Source organism: Chionomys nivalis, chromosome 5 (genome assembly GCF_950005125.1).
Source record: "Chionomys nivalis chromosome 5, mChiNiv1.1, whole genome shotgun sequence".
NCBI classification, from domain to species: Eukaryota; Metazoa; Chordata; class Mammalia; order Rodentia; family Cricetidae; genus Chionomys; species Chionomys nivalis.
This window is the reverse complement of record NC_080090.1, coordinates 81,968,548-81,974,709: the sequence shown is the minus strand read 5'-3', so window position 1 is coordinate 81,974,709 and position 6,162 is coordinate 81,968,548. Positions and strand designations below refer to the sequence as shown.

Here is a 6,162-nt window from a genome sequence, read left to right as displayed (position 1 = left end):
ATTTTTAACCCTCCTGCACATCATAGTGTTTGGAGGAACAACAACAACAAAAAAGGTCTGTGCAAAATGACCCACAGGGCTCTCAGGTTATGCCTTGCAACATTTATAAATATGTTGCTTGATGCTCAGAGAGAGAAACAGGAGCTAATGTCCTGGTTGAGTAGGAAGGCTTGTGGCCATCAGGAAGCCCACACTGTGTGCTAGCTTCATAATTTTGAAAGGGACAGGGGGGGCACTGGAGAGATGGCTCAGGGATTAGGGCGCTTGCTGCTCTTGTAGGTTCTATTCCCAGGTTCCACATGGCAGGAAAACCATCCGTAACTTCAGTTCCAGGAGACCTATTGTTCTCTGCATGGATGTAGTGCATACATACACATAAACAAAAACTCATACAGAAAACAAGAATAAATTGATTTTAAAAGGAGAGATAGTGAGTGTGCCTATGACTTGGTTAGGAAAAGGTAGCATTGGCAAGGAGCAACTGGAACAAAGTTCTGAAAACACAAAGCTAAGGGAAACAAGGTGGAACAAAGCAGGGGTTAGCCCCTTCTCTTCCTCCTTGCCACTTCCTTCTCCTCCCTCCTTCTTCTTATATTTCAGGAACACAGGCACCCCAGAAATTGGGGCCCCGGCTAGCTTTCCTGCTGATGTCTGCCTTTGTGGTTCTGAATTACATCAAAGGAAGGAGCCACTCTGGAATCGGCGGCAGAGTTAGGTGTTGGTGAGATCAGGAGAGGAAAATGAGATGCCCATCAAAGCGGTTGCTCCTAAATGACAGAGGAATCTCCTCTAGTTGGCTTAGGTGATTCCCACAGTGCCAAAGAAACGAAGGTCTTAGGTCTGTCCCCACCACGGGTCTCATCCCATTTGGGAAACTTTACAAGGCCTTGGCTTCCTCCAGGCTCCATCTCATCATTTTGCAAACATTTTTTGAAGCAATATGCTATGATTTGAATGTGGTCTGTGACCTCCCAAAGGTTCATGTATTAGGAATCATTCTCAGAGTAATTATTGAGAAGTGGTAGATCTTTAAAAATTTTGTATTTCTTTCTTTTTTCCCTCTGACTTTCAAAAGTCAATTGACTTTATTTAAATTGAAAAACATTTCTTAAAACTATATTTTGCACCAAAACTCACTTGTTACAAAAATATTTCTCAGGCAAAAAAGACTAGATTTTACCTTTAAACAAATTGTGGGGAAAAGAGGAAAGAAAAGAAACAGCTTATTCAAAGAAGATGCCTACGTACTCACTCAGTACAGAAAAGACCAGAAAGTTCTGTCATGTCAAGAGCAACCCTCAAAGGCTTAGTTTTCTCATAGTCTATCAGTGCCCAAAGAGTCCATCTTTGATCCTGGGAGTCAAATAGTACTTTGGCAACCATAATCAGATTTATTGTTATGAAGAAAACTATTTTCAACAAAAAGAATAAGTCCAATAAAAGTGTTCTATGCCAGTAATTTTATACTCTACAGCAAGGGAACATCTGTAGACATACTGAGTGTTATCCACTCTGCAGCAAGGGCACATTTATAGACATACTGAGTGTTATTCACTGCAGCAAGGGCACATTTATAGACATACTGAGTGTTATTCACTGCAGCTAGAGAACATCTGTAGACACTGAGTGTTTTCACTCTGCAGCAAGGGAACATCTGTAGACATACTGAGTGTTATTCATTGCAGCAAGGGCACATTTATAGACATACTGAGTGTTATCCACTCTGCAGAAAGGGCACATCTGTAGACATACTGAGTGTTATTCACTGCAGCTAGAGAACATCTGTAGACATACTGAGTGTTTTTCACTGCAGCTAGAGAACATCTGTAGACATACTGAGTGTTACTGTAGGAGACCATGGAGTGGCTTTTGTGAAAACGTCCAGATACCTCAGCTCAAATGTTAGTTGAACTGGCTCGTTCATCACTATGGTAACAGCTTCCTCCTCTTCAGCACCATTCCTTGTTTGTGATGACTCAGTGATTCCATTTCCAAGCTCCCTGACTGCAGAAAACTTCACTCCATCTTTCTCGTAGGATGCTGCAACATCTCCAGCATGGCTAAGGTTTTGGCATATATGTGCAGATTAACCAGAAAGCACCTATACCACAGCCAGCTGTACTCTTCCGGGACTCTAAGATGCAGCCACATAAACCCATTGACTTCATTTCATAGCCTAAAACTCTCTCTTGATTTGCTACTTCAAACATTAGTACAAGGTATCCATCCGCATTATCGTCAGCCTTTACCATAATGACGTCACTACCTGCGTATGCGGATAAAGTTTACGCTCATGGCCAGGCTGCCATTGCAGTGGTGCGTGTGGAAGCCTTTATTGTGCAAGGCGAGATGTGCTGCCGGACCATGCTCTGCAGGGTCACACTGCCAGAGCTGGTGTCTCAGTAAGCCTCAGGGATGAGGTCCCTAAGAAGCTCCAGAACCTTCTTCAGGATGGAGCCCTGGACGAGGCACAGTTCAGATATGGTGGCGGAGTCAAGAGGAAGAACTAGAGAAGGTGACAGGAGTGAGGCCTGGCCACTTCGGGCTCCTGGGTTATGATGTGACGGCAGGGCTGAGGACCCACACAGGGCTGAGGACCCATGCAGTGCTGAGGCCCCACGCAGTGCAGAGGACCCACGCTGACTGTAACAAGCTTGTAGTAACTATTAAGCACGGCCGTGCTCTAGGTCTGTGCTCTTCCCTGAACAGAGAGCTGGTAGGTCTCTTAGGAGGTGCAACCTGTGGAATATCCTGAGGCCGCTGGGCGTGTGAGGCATGCTGGTGCGACCCTTTGAGTTCATGTGGGAAACTGTAAAAAAGTTGACTTGGCCTCCCTTCTCTCTGTCCCTGGATGAGCCTCTGTCATTGCCACCCACTGTCTGTCCCTGGATGAGTCTCAGTCTTTGCCATCCATGAATGATGCAGAGAGGCCCTGTCATGCATTTGCACTCTGAATCTCTTGAACCCTAAGCTAAATAAACCTTTTTTCTTCCTGAGTACCTAGATTCAGAGAATTCATTGTAGTGGTGAGAAGCTTTCCACACACTGTCTCAGGGGATTTCCTCTCAGAGTGATGAGACATGGCTATGCATGACAGAAGGGTAGTGGCATCTACTGAGCAATGTACAAATGTTTATGGAAGCCCAAGTGGTGACGAGCAATTTCCAATATTGAGTCTGCCCGGCCACGATATGCTATCCTCTGGGCATGATGCTATCAGTACTGTTGTGACCCTGTAGCAGCTGTGATTGTCTGCACTGTGCCCGAAGACTGAGCCTACCAGGTGGGGGAGGGGGCAAAGGGTCCCATCCCTCACTGAAGAACTGTTGACTCTCAGTGCATGCTGGGTAATGAGAAGTCATTGCCTTCAGTTGTGTACCTACCGGGGAGCCTATCAGGCTCCAGCAGATAGCTCCACACCCATGGTCAGGGAGATGATCCTGGTTAAACCCAGTGGGTCCCAGAACAAAACAAAAACCCATGAAGATAGAAAGAGTCTTTTAGGGAGAAGGGAAAGTTGTGGGAGTATGGGAGGATGATAACAGGGAGTGAGAGCAATCATGTACAAAAGTGTCAAAGAAAGCTTTAATTAATAAAAAATAAATGACTGGGTATGATGATGCACACCTTTAATCCCAGCACTTGGGAGGCAGAGGCAGCATAGTTCTGTGAGTTTGAGCCCAGCCTGGTCTACTTAGTGAGCTCCAGGATAGCCAAAAGCACCGAATGGGACCCTGTCTCAAAAACAAAAACAACAAAGATATACGTAAATTAAAAAGTCTTTCCTGTATGTACAAAATGTTTTCTGTATGCAATCTCTTCCCTTTTCAAAAGCTTTCTAGTATTTAGTTTGGGCGCAATATTTGAGCATCTCACTAAAAAGTAATGCAATGAGTGCCAGGCATCTTTATCAGACGGTGCTTTGTGTTACTATAAAGAAACACTTGCCGGGTGGTGATGGTGCACACCTTTAATCCCAGCACTCGGGAAGCAGAGGTAGCTGGATCTTTGTGAGTCTGAGCCAGACTGGTCTACAAAGTGAGTTCCAGGACAGGCTCCAAAGCTAAACAGAGAAACTCTGTCTTGAAAAACCAAAAACGGGGGGAAAAAAAGAAAAGAAAGAAAGAAATAGTGGAGGCAGGCCAGCTTATAAAGAAAGAGGCTTACTTAGCTCGCGCGCGCACGCACACATTTTTGTTTGCTTGAGATAGGGTCTGGGTTTTATAGCCCAGAATAGCCTCAGATTTGTGATCCTTCGGCTTCTACCTCCTAGGTTATGAATAGCATTTGACTTTGGAAAGCATCTCCCCCTCCAGCACATAGTGCTGTGAACCATACAGATGAGTACTGTATAGACTCCTTATGAGTGGCATCCAAGTCCTTTCCGTCAGACTACAAATCTACATACTAGTCAGATCGATGGCTAATTACAGCAGCTGGCTGTTGCTGTTACGGAGTCAATAACAAAGTTAGTGCCCCTTCTGGAACACTTCAATATAATTGACATCTGTTTTATAAGCTCGTGGGATAAGCTTCCCTTACTCGTCTGTTTATGTTTGTGTTGAAAATAATAAGAGAGATCCTCAAAATAAGCCACCTGTTCATGACAAGAAAGGCTTCAAGTGGTCTCTGCGGACACATAGCTCATTTGAGCACAGAAAAAGATGAATGTAGATTATGTTACAATTTCTGGGCAGATAAAAAGATTTGGGGTTACTTTCTTCTTCCCTCCGATACCTTGTTGATTGACGTGCATACCTTGTGTTTATTAATACACAGAACGGGAGGGAAACACACTTGTTGCTGACTTGGGGTTCACAATGAGGCTGGGTAGCAGGTCAAGAGCCAAGGAAGATCTCTTTCTCTTGCCAACTTACTCTGTGTTATTATTCTTGTGTTGTATAGGGGGCAAAGGACGTTCCTGGAAAGTTCTCTTTGCCTCAAAAGAAAAAAAAAAACACTAAAACTCCAAAACTGAGCTTGGGGAAGCAGGAAGCCAAAAGAGTCTGAGAAAGGAAGTGCCTGCAACAGGAAGATGATCTTGGTGAGTCATAATCGCTGGGATGATGTTCAGATGCTAACAACGTAGAGACATGCAGCGGGTGGCACAGGACATGTCTGTTTGTCTAGGTGTCCTTTGGGTATGGGCACACAGCAAACTATAGCAGGAAACGAAACTTTTCTGATTCATCCTCTCCTTTTTGGGGTTCCCTACAGTATCTTTAATATTGAGTTTCAAGTATTTACACAGCACCCCACGGATCAGTGCAGGGGAGAGCTCGTCCTCTCCCTTTCCTTTTTCCTTTGTCTGTGCTCTGGATTTCTCCTGAGGTGGATGGCCCACAGTGGGCACCAGCTTGGGAATCCTAGGCCGTATATTCCAGGTCTCCCTCACAAGGGCTTCGTGTGTACAGGCCAAGCTGCGTGTGGCCCTTGTGGTACCAAACAGCCCTAAGGAACGCTTTTCCTTTTTCTACACACCTCTCTTTCTCCACTGAAGTGCTTTCTCGGTTCCCGGCTTCGTTCCTCCTATTTTAAATCTTGATCCATTATTCTTTCATGACACCTGCTTGTTCTGTTTAAAATAATAATTGTGTATTTGCCCCAGATAAGATGAAGAACAGTGGTCCTTTTGTTTTTCAATTGCTTTTATTGACTTATTTTTTTATTTTTCTCCGCTGTCTTCCCTTCCGCCCCCATCTACCCTCTCCCACGATCCCCATGCTCCGATTTACTCAGGAGATCTTGTCTTTTTCTACTTCCCATGTAGATTAGATGTATGTATGTCTCTCTTAGAGTCCTCTTTAGGACAGTGGTTCTTAAAGAGTGATTGGAGAAAGGGAAGGGGGAAGGGAAAGAAAGAAGAGAGGAAGGAGAAAGACTTTACAAGATAGCTTTTAAACTGGCCATGGTGGCACACACTTCCAACCCCAGCATTAGTGAGAAGAGACAAAGGAATCAGGGATTCAAGGCCAGTGTCAGCTACATAGTTGACAAAACTCTGATTCTCTGCAAGAGCAGTTCAAAAATCTTAATTACTAAGCCATCTCTCTAGTGCTGTCAATGCTTTCCTCATCCAGTTTCTGCAAATGGAGACATTTTGCAAAACTCTAGTAAAATGTCTCAACCAAAACACTGACATTTATAGGTTCAAGGTGTTCC

General features: G+C 44.5%; 1 pseudogene; it reads right to left on the bottom strand.

Annotated features, from left to right (window-relative positions):
- Positions 1-1,325: 1,325 nt before the first annotated feature.
- LOC130874160 (proliferating cell nuclear antigen-like) lies at positions 1,326-5,723 on the bottom strand (annotated as a pseudogene).
- Positions 5,724-6,162: the final 439 nt, after the last annotated feature.